At 34.7% G+C, this 15,970-nt stretch overlaps 1 protein-coding gene and 1 pseudogene across 14 annotated transcripts in view; one reads left to right on the top strand and one right to left on the bottom strand.

The window, feature by feature from the left end:
• Window positions 1-15,970, top strand: part of Tenm3 (teneurin transmembrane protein 3) — a 2,500,614-nt gene that overhangs the window by 1,610,685 nt on the left and 873,959 nt on the right. The window lies entirely within an intron of this gene.
• LOC124075555 (membrane protein FAM174A-like) lies at window positions 7,294-7,872 on the bottom strand (annotated as a pseudogene).

Here is a 15,970-nt window from a genome sequence, read left to right as displayed (position 1 = left end):
CATGGTGGTTGCTCAACAAATTCTTATTGAATCACACCTTTTATTCTTCAACTCAGACACGGCATTTTCAATAACATATTCCTGTGTCATGTATGTTTGTTTTAGACTAAAGAGAGATGCCCAACTTATTCAACTAAATCTGTAAGGAAGACTTGTACTGCTATTTCAAATGCATTGTTTTCCTGTGCTGTCAGTCACAGAACACTTTAAAATATGGGCCTAATCACCAGTATTCCAGGGGGCTTACCACATGAGGGAGTAGGGATGCATGAAGGCTCAGAATCACAGCAAGTGTGAATCTGGACTCGTAGGCACCAACTGGCGAACGTGCAGCCTCCAGCTGGTACGCACCTGTGCCTGGGATCCCACCTCACCAGGACAAACTAAGTTCCTGCCCTTACCCTTGGCATGGGGCTGTTGGGGTGGGGAGGGGTTGGCCTCTTCACCAACCTGTAAGTGATCTTGTCACATGTTTATATGCCAGCCGCTCTTCATGAGACATACTACAGAAAGTCAGGCAGGTGGCTGTCCTTTTAAACAGAGAAAAGGGGCCACACAGCATCCTACAGTCAGCCTCTTGGGGACAGATTTTGAAGGCTGGTCTAGAAAATATACTTTTTTAAGAAATAGGAGCTGTTACTTTTACATGCATGCCATTTTTCAATTCTAGGAGGTTCAGGTAAACTAAAAATTGAACACTTAGACTCACAGTCAATGTGGAAAGTTCTTTATTATTGATAGAAAAAAAAAGAAAGTGTCCTTTATGACCGAGCATTCTGCTTCAGGAAGGACAGACACAGAACTGTGGAGGAGAAAGGGACACCAGCAAGCCAGTAAGATCAGTTGAAAAAACACTGGTAATCAGTGGGTGGCTTGTCACAGCCAGGTCACCCTCAAATTCTAAAATGTGTCAAATATTAGGTCACCTTTATGAATTAATTTATTTTGGGCTCAAGAAACTGAACTAGATTTTAAAATTTTATCCATTAGAGAAAGGATATGTGCACTCTGAGTATTCACTCCCATATGGATAAATTAAAACTAACTTTATCTAACCATGGTCACAAATCATGCCTATGTCATTTTGGTGTTGTAATGGTAGTACTGATTTTTCATTTTTAACAGAACACCTAAGTTGAATTTTCATTTTGTATACTGGCCTTTCATGGATACATATTTACACTTGTTAGTGAATTAATTTCACACATTTAGACTTCAACAGTCATTAGTGTCATAATAATTACAGTAATTATATGAATAATGAGGCTCAAGTGATCAGAGAAAGACAACTTACTGTAAGTGATAGGTAAAGTCAACTGCTCTTGGTGACCAACATAATCAGTTCCATGTTGTTTAATATGAGTTGAAAGATTTGTTCCTATGATTCAAGAGAGTATATTATAAATTCAGCTAACCTTTGACAGATCTAGTGATCTAATACTGCAGTTATTTAATGAAGAATGTAATGAGGCTTGCATGTTTACTAAACCTTGTTGCTTTGTAGTTATCAGTAGTAAGACCATTAAGGCACATAATTAAAAGAATTAAGAGGATGTGCATGTAATTGATATAAATACTACATGTTTTCTTATTCAGTAGCCAGTAATTACATTTAGTTAATTGTCTTATTAGGAATTCAACAATGGGTACATTTTTTTCTTCCAAAAGGGGTTCTACATGAGGTTACATGGAATCTATTCTAGGTGAATAGAATATGAGGTTTCAGGAATCTATTTGATTCTAAATCCATGGTCATTTTGACCTTGCAAATATGTCTGACTCTCTCCCTTTCTGTACAACTTTGGGCAGTGAGGAGGACATGGCGGGTGGGGGGACAGCAATGGTAGACAACTCAAGTCCCATGAGTATTATCTGATAAACTGTGAACTCCTTGAAAACAGAAGTGATTCTCATTCATCTTTCTCTCTCCCGAATCTTTTCCAATACCATTCCAGGCATGTTTGCAGTACTATGTTTTCATACATGAATGCTTGCACATACACACACATGCACCAACTCCCCCTTAAAAATTCTGCAATTAGTTCTAATTCTAGTCATAATACTCTTATTCCTATTGGATGGTTTGACATACTCGTTTCTTTTTTAAATGAAAAAAATAGCTATTTTTCATTCTACACACACAACATTCCCCACTTCTACCCTTAGTTCAAGACTGAATATAATGCATCACAGACATTTAAATTACTTAAGTAATATATGACATACATACACTTAGGTCTTTCATCAAGCTGGAATTGAATTTTGTGTATTGTCTATGAGGGATGGGGCTAATTTCTTTTTGTCGTATGAATGACTTATAGTATTATTTACTAAAACGTTCACCCTTTTCTCATTTATTTATAGTAACATATTGGCATTTATTAGATCTTCATTTATACATGGCTCTATTTTGGGGTGCTATTATGTTTAATTGGTCAACCAATGCCAATATTACAATGTCTTACTAGATCTAGCTTCATGGCATCTGATAAAGCCCGTGCCCCTCATTCTATTCTTTTCCAAAGTTTCTTAGATATTCCTATGATCTTGCACTTACATATACACTTTAGCATTGGTCTATCAATAACTGCAGTAATATTTTTGTTTCAAAAAGGGAAAGTTATACCAATCCTTATATTTTCAATTTGGAGGAAAATTTAGATCTTTACGATATTGAGTTCATTAATCCATGAACATGCATCATCTTTCCATTCACTAAGTACATTTTCAATATCTCTCAATAAAGTTTTATGATTTTTCCATAACAGTCTTGCACGTATTTTGTTATTCTTAAGAACTGTTACTATAAGCAGCATGGAGTGAGGGAGGGGAGTGCTGGTAATCAAACCCAGATCTTTGCGATGCTAGGCAAGAGCTCTCTCACGGAGCTGCTTTTCCTAGCCCCAAATGACATATTTTAAATTTATCTTCTGTTCATTGCTGTATAAAAATGCAAATGATTTTATATAATAAATTATTTGTCTTTCAACCTTATTAACATCTCTCTTTAATTCTAATGGTTCACATTTGAAGATACATGGATTATTACACCATTTGATAATAGGAATGATTTTTTTTATTCCTTCCCAACTGAAGTATTTTTTGTTTCTCATATTACCAGACTGTTTACAGCCACTGATAGAATGTTGAATGGTATTGGCAGCCATCCATCCTTGAAGAGTGCTCTTAAAAGGAAAATTTCAATGTTGTACTCTTTTGTATGATAGTGTCCTTTTTCAATTTTTTTTGGGGGGAGAAGAGTACCAAGGATTAAACTCAGAGGCACTTAACCACTAAGCCACATCCCCAGCCCTATTTTATATTTTATTGAGAGACAGGGTTTCACTGAGTTGCTTAGCACCTCGTCATTGCTGAAGCTGACTCTGAACTCACAATCTACCTGTCTAGCCTCCTGAGCCATTTCTATTCCTACTTTTTATGAGTTTTTATCATGAATAGATATTAAATTTATCAGGTATTTTTTAAGAAAAAAACATCTATTAAGTTTTCTATTTTTTTCCTGAATCTGTAAATGTGGTTAATTATGTTAGATTTTCTAATTTTAAATCAGTTATGTTGTTTCTGTCATTATAGGAAAGGATGAGTCACATCACAAATCAACACCAAAATCCCAGTGAAAGCAATAATTGCTCCATGTCAAAAAGATTTCAGTAAGGGGCCTGTGCTCATTTCAGTAACTCAAGGACCAAAGCTGATGCTGATGGATGAATCACCTTGACACGCGCGTCCCTGAGAACCATAGTATAGGAGTATAGGAATTGATGCTCAAAAGAAAAATTTTCCTGGGCCAGTAAAATGCTCTCTCTCCCTTGTCCCTTTCCTCTCTTCTACTGTTCTCCCTTCATTTTGCATGAGATTCCCCGCTGCCTTTCTTTTACTTTATCCTCTCTAGCTTCCACATATCAGAGAAAACATATGACCCTTGACTTCCCGAATTTGGCTTATTTTATTTAACATAATGCTGTTAAATTGCATCCATTTCCCTGCAAATGGACATTTTATTCTTTTAATAATTGCATAAAGCTTTCATATATATCACAGTTTCCTTATCTACTCATTCTTTGACAAATACTAAAACTGGTTCCATAGTTTGGCTACTATGAATTGTGGTACTGTAAAAATGGGTATGCATGTATGGATAAATTCTGAGTAATGGTACAGTGTAGCTGGGTCATATGGTAGATCCATTCCTAGTCTTTTGAGGAATCTCCATAATAGTTGTACTAATTTACAATCCCACTAACAATGTAAAATTGTGTTTCCCCCTGCCCATTCTCTTCAGCATTTATCATTGTTCGTATTCTAGAAGAGTGTCATTCTACTAGAACAAGATGAAAGTTCTGTGTAGTTTTGATTTGCATTTCCATAATTGCTAAAGCTGTTGAACATTTTTGCACATATTTTCATTTCTTTTAAGAAGTATCCATTCAGTTAATTTGCCGTTTAATAACTGGGATATTTGAGGTTTTGGTGGTTTTTTGAGTTCTTTATATATTCTGGATATTAATTGCCTGTCAAAAGAGTGGCTAAGATTTTCTCCCATTACAAGGTTATCTCTTCATCTTCTTAATTGTTTCCTTTGCTCTGCAAAAGCTTTTTAATTAGATACTATCCTATTTATTAATTCTTGGTATTATTTTCTAATCTTAAGGAGTCCTATTTAGGAGGTTCTTGCCTGTATTGATCCTATATTTTATCTTAAGAGATACAAAGTTTCTTGTCCAATCCTAGGTCTTTGATCCATTTTGATTAGACTTTTATGCAAAGTGAGAGATAGGTATCTATTCCAGTTCTTCTACATATGGATAACCAGTTGTCTCAGCAACTCTTGTTCAAAAGACTCCCTTTTCTTCAATGTGTTTTTGACCCCTTTGTCAAGGATCAGATGACTTTATCTCTGTGGGTTTATCTCTATGTCTTCTACTCTTTATCATTGATCTATGTATCTGTTTTCATGCCAAGACTATGCAATTTTTGTTACTATAGCTTTGTATTATAATTTGAAGTTGGGTATTGTGATGCTTCCTGCAATACTTTTTTTGGCTTATATTTGCTTTGGCTATTCTGAGTCTTTTGTTATTCCAAATTAATTTTAAGACTTTTTATTTTTTTTAATTTTGTAAAGAATAACATTGGTATTTTGGTGGGGATTTCATTGAAGTTGCATGTTGCTTTTGGTAATATGACCATTTTAACAAATTAATTCTGCCTGTTCATGAACATGGGAGGTCTTTCCATCTTCTTGTATCTTCTTGAATTTCTTTTTCAGTTTCTATAGTTTTCATTGTAGAGAGCTTTCACCCTTTTAGTTAGATACATCCCTGTGTGGTTTTGTTTTTGAGGCTATTGTGAACACGTCTGTTTTCTTCTTTCTCAGAAGAATCATTATTGGTATATATGAAAGCTATTAAATTTTGTATGTACATATTATAAACTGTTGTTTCACTGGATTTTTAGATAGCTCTAACCATCTTCTGGTGGAGCTTTTGATCATCTAAGCACAGAATCCTACCAACTGCCAATAATGATAATTTGACTTCTTTCCTATTTTTATCTCTTTTATTTTCTTCTCTTGCCTACATACTGTCACTGGAATTTCCAACAGTATATTAAATAGGAGTGATAAAGGTAAGCATTCTTCTCTTGTTCTGGATTTTAAAGAAAATACTTTAAATTTTCCCCCATTGACTATGATGTTGATTTGGGGTTTGTTATATATATCCTGAATGACATTGACAAATTTTCCTTCTATCCCTGTTTCATTAGTGATTTTGTTATGATGGGTGCTGAATTGTGTTGAAGGTATTTTCCTGCGTCTATTGAGCTGATTAAATAATTTTTAGTTCTAATTATATTTATGTGGTGAATTACATTTATTGACTTCTATACATTAAATCATTCTTGCATCTCTGGAATGAAACCAACTTGATCATGACGTACTAAATTCTTAATATGTTGTTGAATAGAATTTGTTAAAATTTCACTAAACCTTTTTTATCTGAATTCACTGGGAATATTGGTCTATAGTTTTCTTTCCTTGATGTTTCCTTATCTGGTTTTGTGATATTGGCTTCATAGAATGAATTTGGCAGTGTTCCACCCCTTTCTATCTCATGGAATGATTTGAGGAACATGGGCATTAGTTCTTCTTTAAAGATCTTGTATTATTCTGGTGGGAATCCATCTGACCCTGGGCTTCTGCTTCTATTTCATTTTTTGTCATTGGTCTATGTAAGTGTTCTGTATCTTCTTGATTCAATTTTAATAGGTTACATGTATCTAGAAATGTATTCATTTCCTAACACATTTTCCCATTTATTAAAATAAAAAATCTCCACATAGTCACTATTGATCCTTTAGATTTCTGTGATGTCTATAATGATTTCTCCATTTTTCATCTCTAATTATTTTTGGAGGGGTAGGGACCAGGGATTGAACTCAGAGGCACTCAACTACTGAGTTACGTTCTCATCCACATTTTGTATTTTATTTAAGGACAGTGCCTCATTGTTGCTGAGGCTGGCTTTTGAACTCACAATCCTCCTGCTTCAGCCTCCTGAGCCATTGGGATTACAGGCATGTGCCACCACTCCTGGCTTCATCTCTAATTTTATTGAGTTTTCTCTCTTTTTATTTTTATTAGTTTGGCTAAAGGTCATCTATCTTGTTTATATTCTCAAAAAACCAACTCTCTTTTTTTTTATAATCTTCAGGTTTATTTTGTGAAAACATTGTACCACATTAAAAGAATTTTATATCACATTTAGTGTGCATACAGTAATTCAGACATTTATTAATATTTAAAAAACCCAAACACATAATAAATTTGGCTTCATTTCCCCACCAAAATGGGAAATATATTTCAGTAAAGGAAAATTTAAATTATTTTTACACACCAGTTGCTTTTTAGGGATTAGGGTTCTATAAAATGATACTTGCAAAAAAAATTAACTGATTAGTACATAAAAGAAAAAAATTACAATAATATTGTAATCAATAAACTAAAACTCATCAGAAACATCTGTTTTAATTTTCAAACAGATAAACTATTACAATATAGTTTATTCCTAACAATACTGAGATCATTAATAGATATAATGTACATATAATGGTGTAACAAAGTGATACAGTATTTGCAGCAACAACAAATTAAAGGTTATCATAATGTATGTAACTTAAATACTTTTTCCCCCTTTGATAGAGTGCCTTCTTATTCCTTAAACAGACTCTGCTCTTCACCATAGAAAGATTAAGTCTTATCAAAAGGCATTCTTACCTTCTAGAATGATTGACATCAAACAATGTGTTATCATTATCCTTATCATCTTGTTATAAAGGTGTTAATTTCGTGTTTTTCTATGTGAGTGTCCAAAACTCCTTTATCTCCTAATATTTCAGTGTCTTCTTCTCTTCCTGACTATACTAATCACGAAGTACACCAGCACCAACCTGCTCACCACCATTAACACAATCAGAGCCTACTGGGTCATGCATGGGCTTGTGGCCAGGGTTGGGGCTCATGGCAAGGCTGCCACCCACTGAGCCTTCCCTGACCTTTCCTCCAGCTTCCACTGCTGCAAGCCCCACCTCAGGGCTGCTGACATTGCTGCCTTCTAAGCCTGGAGGCCCTGAGGCTTCAGCTAGAGCATGGCCTGGTGGCTGGGCAGCAGTGAGGCCTGGGGACAATAACAGCAAGGTCTGCTGGCCCAGGTCTGGAGGCCCAGGGCACAATGTGACCTCAGCCACCTGCAACCACACCACCAGCTGACAACTCAGCTCTGGCAGAAGCAGCAAGAGGAAGACCAAGGCCTGGAGGCAGCAGAGACAGCAGCAGCAGTGCAGGTCCTTCATTGTCCCCAGACCTCACTCTCACCACACCAGAGCCACCAGGCCCACCAACCTGGGTCCAGAAGGGACCATGGGCTTCCTAGGTAATGAAGAAGAGGTAACTAAATAAAGAATCAACTCTTCATTTCATTTATTCTTTGTACTTTTTACTCTTTATTTCATTGATTTTAGCTCTGATTTTAATTATTTTCTTTCTTCTACTGGTTTTAGAATTGGTTTGCTTTTGTTTTTCTAGTGTCTTGAGAGGCATCAGAAGGCTGTTTATTTGGACTCATTATGATTTTCTTATGTAAGCACTTAAAGATATCCTACCAAACTTTCTTCTTAGAACCACCTTCATAGTGTTCTAGAGATTCTGGTATGTTGTATCACAATTCAATTTGGTTTGAAAAATTTCTTTGCCAATTTCTTCTATCACACATTCATTACTCAAAAGTGAATTATTCAATCTCTACATGTTTATATAAATCCCAAAGTCTGGGTTATTTATTGTTGTTGTCTTTATTTTAATATACTAATTTTATTCCATTATGATCAGATAAAATAAAATGAATTTTATCTTTTCCTTTTGTATTTTCTAAGCATTTCTTTGTGGCCTAAAATGTGGTTTATTTTGTAGAAGGTTCTATGAACTTCTGAGAAGAAAATAAACTTGGTTATTGTTGGATGGAGTAGTCTAATTGTTTAGGTGTGAGAAGTATTTACTGAGTTTATGGTTGGGTGACCTATCTTTTGGTAAGAAAGTAGTGTTAAAATCACCCAATATTACTATACTGTAGTTGGAGCCTTTAAGTTGAGTAATATCTGTTTTATGTAATTAGGTGCATTAACAGTTAGGTCATAAATATTTACTATTTTTGTTTATTTTTTTTTGGACTGTTCCCTTTGCCAGTATGAGATGATCTTCTTTGTCTCTTATGTTTACTTTTGGCTTAAAGTCTGCTTGAAGTCTCATGTTTAATTTTAGGCTGCTTTGTGAGATATGAGAGTAGCTACTCCTGCTTGTTTTCAGGCTCCATTTGGATGGTACATCAATTCCCATGCAATCACTTTCAACTGTGGCTTTCTTTGCCTGTAAGGTGAGTCTCTTGCAAACAACATATAGTTGGGTCATATTTTTGTATTTACTCTGCTAGCCTATGTCTTTTCAATGGAAAGTTGAGACCCTTTGCATTCAGTGTTATTATAGAGAGATATTTATTCATTTCTACCATTTTTATTTATTTATGCTGTTTATCTTGTCCCTATTTTTCATTGCTTAGCTACTCTTCAAGGGAGATTTTTCTGTTGGTGAGCTCTGAAGTTTGTTTTTGAGTTCTTCTGTGTGTGTAGCATTTATTTAAGTATTTCCTCTAGTACTGGTTTAGTAGTCATAAATTCATCATTTTTATTATCTTGGAAGGCCTTTTTTCTTTGCTTCTGAAGGATACTTTTGCTGAATATAACCATCTTGGTTGACAGTTATTTTCCTTCAGGACTTGCAACATATCATTCCAAATCCTCCTTAAATACAGGGCTTGTGCTGGGAAATCATAATTCTCACTGACTTTTCTATAAATATGACCTGACATTCTTTTCTTGATTCTTTAAAAAATCTATTCTTACTTGCTTATCAGGCATTTTCATTACATTGTGTCATGGAAAGTTTTCTTTTTTAAATTTGTCTACTGGAAAATTTTAAATTTTCCAATGCCCTTGGGATCTGGATGTCAAGCTCCTTCCCAAAGTTTAGAAAATTTTCTATTATGTTTCCCTGTAGAGTTAATCCATGACATTAGCCTGCATCTCACAACCAACTTTGAGCCTTATGGTTCTTAAATTTGATATCTTAATGTTGTACTAGAGTTCTTGTATATTATGGTCATAGATTTTATTTACCTTTTTTAGAATGCTATCAGAATCTTCAAGATTGGCCACTTTGTCTATGATTCTGTCTTATGACTGGCCTACTCTATTAGAGAAACTTTAAACTGAACATTTCATTTGATTTGTTGTACCTTTCATTTCTAAGATTTTTGTTTGGTACTTTTTGTTTCTTTCTATCAATCTTTCTTTTTTTGTTTTGTTTTATTTTGTTTGTTTTGTTTCTGGTACTGGGAATTAAAACCAGGGATTACTAGTGAACAACATCTGCAGCTCTTTTTATTTTGGAGGGACAAGATCTCACTAAGTTGCTTAAGTCCTCACTAAATTGCTGAGGCTTGCTTTGAATGCATGGTCTCCTGCCTCAGCCTCCTGAGCCACTGGTATTACAGGTATGTGCTAACCACATCTGGCTGCTTTGGTTTCTTTTTAGTATCTCTACCTCCTTAATCAATTTGTTGTTCATGTCTTGACTTTCTTGATTCAATCAGTTATTTTTCTGTGTTGTCTTAAAATTATTTGATAATTTTTAATCATTCTTTTGAGTTCCTTAACTCATATTTCATCCACTTTGATATCTTTGGGGTCAGTTCTGTTAAATTATAAACTTTAGGCAGTGCCATCTCACCTTATTTTTTCATGTTTTCTTGTATTCCTGTGGGGCTTTATGTGTCTGTCTGGATGGGTTTCTCTTTTGCTCTTATGTATGGGTCTTTTAGAGTGCAGCCTTCTTTTGGCAAAATTTTAAGGGATAAAAGGGGATTGTCAGTTTTTTAATACATTTCCTATTGAGCTTTATAGACTAGTTTCCCTTCTAGTTTTTGGTGTTAGTGAGTGTATTTTGATACAATGTATATTGTGTCAGAGCTTGAGGTTCCCACATTTACCCTATAGGTCTCATGGGAATAAGGCCATTCTAATAGATCCACCAATTGTGTTGTATGCAGTAGGAGATATGGGCATGCCTTCTGTGATTGTACTTCTTCATTTAACAATTCTTTATATTCTAAAAGATTATGAGAATGATCTGAATTGAGATCTTTCACAGGTATGATGTCCACAGTCTTTGTGTTCTGTTTTTACTATAGAAATGGGTTTCCATGAGTTAGGACCTTAAGTTCCTCACCTAGATTTTACTGCTAGGCAGCTGGTCATTGATTTGTGTTTTTTTTTTGTCTCCCCTATTCTGTATATTAAAATATTATTAAAGCTTAAGTATGATGAATTTGTGTGAGGAGTAAGCTGTTCTGTCCCTTGACTGGATTTTGGATGTGGCTCAGCCACAGAGTCTCTAAATTGTGAACTTGTAGGATCCCAGTATATTCCTAGCACCCCACATAAAAGACAGAAACAACAGCAATAACAGCATAGCATTAAAATAAATATCTAGCATTTATTTTAACATCTACAACACTAATTACCACAAAAACAGTAATGAATGGGTTGGCAATCACCAAGAGCAACAATAGCAAAGAGCCATGAACCAGATCTGATATTAAAGTAAATAGCAAGTGTTGACCTGTACTAATGACCACAACAACATGAATGATGGGGGCAGGAATTATATAAAGCAAATCAGTCTAAAAAATGGTAGAAATATAGTCTATTAAGAGAAAAAGTATTGTAGAGTGGTAAAGGAGTGTTTAGAATATTCAAAATGTGAGCAGAGAGAAAGCAGAAGAGATGTAGCAAGTGGTGGCTATGAAGGAGGATAAAAAATAAAATAAAAAAATAAGTACAGAGAAAGAACAAAAGAAATTGAAGACAATTTCTCTATTAGAGAGAGACAAAAGGAAAGAAAGAGAAACAAAAAATCCAGAATGAACAAACAAAAACCCCTAACCTGCAAAAAACAAAACAAAGAAAAATAATAAATATAGGAACGACAAAGAGCAGAAAAAAAGAAACAGGGATATATCTCAACCAGCATGCAAATACACACACACACACACAAATTCTTAATGAAAATGAAAGAATTATCTCTACTGAGATGGTCAAAACTTTGAACAAGAAAAACGAGTGTTCTGTGCCTATGCCAGGCAGCTCTTCTTTCTATTTCATCTTGGACTACATACCTTTGAGAGAGTAGGAAATGGGGGTTGTTAAACACTTTCTCTTACCAAGCTTCCAGATAGAGTGGCCTGGAACCACAGCTTGTTGAAATAGCCCTCAGCTTCCCTTCTCACTGGTATAAAGTAGGACAGAATGGGAAGTACTATCAATCAGAGTTTGTCCAGACAGACCAGATTAGTGCATTATCATGGTGAGATTGCTGCAAAGGTCTACTGGAAAGTTCTGGTGGCTGGGGATTAGTTCTAATCAGGTCTTCAGGATTTTGTTGGTACTATCTGCTCTGGAGAGATTAGATCAACACACCCCTAGGACTGGGCAGATGCCCATCTCTGATGGACATCTGGATATCAGGGACCTCTCAAGAATTCTACTAGCAGTGTAAAGGAGCAAACCCTCCATGGGTCTCACACACTGCACCATCCACAAGTATACCTTTCCCAGGTTCAGTCCCTAAGTGAAATCCTCAGGTGTAACTGCAGTCACCTATTAAATTTTCTGACCCTCTTCAGCTGGTCACTTGAGCCACCGGACTCAAAGGGAGAACAAATTGCATTCCTCTTTGTAGCTCTGACTTGAATTCCCCTCGGCACAATCTTCTCTGTCTGTTTCGACCATTTTCTGCTAGGTCACATGACAGGCTCTTGCCAGGATCATATGGTCCTGTTTGCTATGATCTCCTGGGCCCCCACAGCAACAAGTTGCACCATGGTCTCCTCAACATGACTCCTCACCTCTGCTCTCCTCTTTTTTTTTTATTTTTTATTGTTGGTTGTTCAAAACATTACATAGTTCTTGATATATCATATTTCACACTTTGATTCAAGTGGGTTATGAGCTCCCATTTTTACCCCATATACAGATTGCAGAATCACATCAGTTACACATCCATTGATTTACATATTGCCATACTAGTGTCTGTTGTGTTCTGCTGCCTTTCCTATCCTCTACTATCCCCCCTCCCCTCCCCTCCCCTCCCCTCTTCTCTCTCTGCCCCCTCTACTGACATTCATTTGTCCCCCTTGTATTATTTTCCCCTTTCCCCTCACTTCCTCTTGTATGTACTTTTGTATAACTCTGAGGGTCTCCTTCCATTTCCATGCAATTTCCCTTCTCTCTCCCTTTCCCTCCCACCTCTCATCCCTGTTTAATGTTAATCGTCTTCTCATGCTCTTCGTCCCTACTCTGTTCTTAGTTACTCTCCTTATATCAAAGAAGACATTTGGCATTTGTTTTTTAGGGATTGGCTAGCTTCACTTAGCATAATCTGCTCTAATGCCATCCATTTCCCTGTAAATTCTATGATTTTGTCATTTTTGAATGCAGAGTAATACTCCATTGTGTATAAATGCCAAAAAAAAAAAAAAAAAAAAAAACTGCTCTCCTCTTGACAGTTGAGAAACACAGAGCACTTTTCAAATACCAGCTTGCTGTGCAGCCTCTGGTTCAGCTAAGGTCAGGTGCTTTTCTGTTCTACAGGCTTTTCTATGCCAAATTTGTGCATTATGTTTCTCTCTGTTTTATCCCTCCCCTCTGTGATGACCTGGTGTTGCTGCTGCTGCCACCAGCTTGACTCCTGTGTACTCTTTCTTGTCCTTTGTTCATTGCACCTGAACTTCTGGGTCTCCAGGTATCTCTGTCAGATATTGAATTTCACTGAATTCCCTCTTTCACTCACCTTGCTGAAAAGAAGTAATTCCACTGCTTGAATCCCAAGCCACAAAGCAACTGGAAGGTGGCCTTCCTCTAATCCACCGGCTTTAATTTCACATTCTTAGTTTTAAATGTTCAATGGTATATATTTTCTCTTTCATCCTTTTTATCCTGAAAATTCACCAGAATTTTGTCAATTTCATTAGTCTTTACAAGAAAAAAGTTTATTGTCTCTCTTGATTTTTAAGATTTCTTTAATCCTTACTGATAACTCTATTGACTTGTTCTTTTCTCTAATTTTTTTTTATTTTTTTCTAAGTTGTTAAAAAAAGACATGTAGGACTCATGTATTCTTAGTCTTCTTTTCTAATATAAGCAGTTAAGGCTATAAATTTCCCTTTATGTGTTCTTCAACAACATTCTTCAGTTTTGGATATATTGGTGATGAAATTTGGTAATGTCACTCCATTAAATTCTAATTTAATCTAATTTCAATTTTAATTCCTTCTTTGCATGGAGAGTCTGTTATTTTACTGTTTTTTGCCTTGTCTTTAATTTTTTATGTTAAAATAATTTCAAACCTAAGGAAAACTTATAATACAAAGAATTCCCATATACACTTCTCAGATTTGCAGATATTAGTATTTCTCTCTTCCTCTCTGTTCATCTCTATGTCTCTGTGCTTATATGAACATGCATTTAGACATATGCATACAAACATAATATTTTTAATATAATGTGTTATAGGTATTTTATATGTATTCACACACACAAGTACTTTTAGAATTACCTTTGGTGAGGGTATACAATTAGTGAACTTAAACTCTCCCAGTTTTTGTTTGGAAATCTGTATTTCACATCAACTTTTTAAAAACTAGAAGTTTAAAATGAGAATTGTTTTTTTTTAATCCATGTATAATAAAGGTATTGTATCATTGTTGTTAAGCTTCAATTTCTTACGACAATTCACAGATTATCCTAACTTGCTTCTTTCTGTTTTTTCTCTCTGACTACATTAATAATTTTCTCTTTGTCTTTGGCTTTTTGCAGTTTCACTATAATATGTCCGTAAATATATTTCTTCTCATTAATTAATTTCATAATAAATTTGATTTCTGAAATCAATGGACTAATGTTTTTCTAAAAAATCTGGAAAATTCTTAGCTATCCTCTCTTCAAATATTGCCCCAACCGCTCAAATAAATATGTTACACCTTCCCACTTTATCCTTAATGTCTCTATTGTCTTTCATATTTTCATTTTCTTTTTCTCAGGGATAGATTTTTATATAAATACATGAATTCTTCAGTTCTATCTTCTAAATTATTGTTCTATCTTCTAAATTATTGTTCAATTCATCGAGTGAATTTTCATGTCAATAATTGCATATTTAATGTTAAAATTTTTTATTCATACTTTTCATTTTGACTTCTTGAGATATTTTATCATAATTGTTTTATAAAATTTCTGTAGCTAATATTTTAGTATGGGATTATGTTATATGTCTGTATATGCTTTCTGTATATTCCACTGGCTTTTGCTTATGACATCTTGTCTTCCTTATGTGTTTTTGTTCTCTGCCAATTTGGCGATTGCAAATAAATAATTTTATTTAATTTATGATTATTTTTTAAATTGAGATAAGCTTGATTTCTCCAGAATAAGTATATTTGGTTTTGGAGCACCACTGGCCTGGGACTGTCCTAAACTGAATTCTAATTTGCCATTTTAGAGTCAATCTGAAAATTATGAGTATGGGCAGCCAGTCTGCAAACATGAGAGGGTCTGTCCTGACTAACTCTACTTTTGTTTAATACCATACTGTAATAAAGACAATCTTTTTTTCAATTTTCTAGGCAGGGTTTGTTTTATGTCTGTCTTGTTTTTGTTTTGTTTTGTTTACTTGGGATTTTTTCTTCTCCTCTGTTAATGAGTAAGCCCTTTAGGTTCAGGTCCATGGATGGGAGAAGGTTCTCCTATTGGAATCCCTACTTTTTGTGTTACCTGAGATTTGATCACTTCTGCTTCTAGAAGCTATGAGAGCACAAATGTCAAGAAAATTATTTAGGCATATCTTTCCAAAGCAAAATAAAGCTTTAATTCTCATTCACTCTCTGGTTCCCAACTTAATTCAATTCCTAATCTGAGTATTTTCTGAAATGATTTGAGAAAGTTTATTTTTTTAATTTTGAAAAATTTTTCTAAGAATCTGTGTTGTCTTAGGTAATGTCATTGAGTTGCAATTTAATGAGCACTTTAACTCAATTAATTATTCTAAATTTGAAGAACCTCTAAATAAAGCTAGAATTGGAATAAATTCTTCCTGTCATGAGTAGATATTCGAATCTAGGGGCTGAAGTCTATGTATTTCTGGTTGAATATCTTTGTCTTCATAATTACTTCTACTATTTGACACTATTTCACATAATACATAGCAATATTCTTCTTTCTCTTTAAAACTGTTTCTAGTTAAACTTTAAATTACTTGCATTTTAAAAATCTTTTTAAATTAGAA

The sequence above is a fragment of the Marmota monax genome, unplaced genomic scaffold, assembly GCF_021218885.2.
Source record: "Marmota monax isolate L192 unplaced genomic scaffold, Marmota_monax_Labrador192_F-V1.1 WCK01_AAM20220418_F8-fsc00113, whole genome shotgun sequence".
Taxonomy (NCBI): domain Eukaryota; kingdom Metazoa; phylum Chordata; class Mammalia; order Rodentia; family Sciuridae; genus Marmota; species Marmota monax.
Note: the sequence above shows the minus strand (reverse complement) of the source record. Positions and strands in the feature narration are given on the sequence as shown.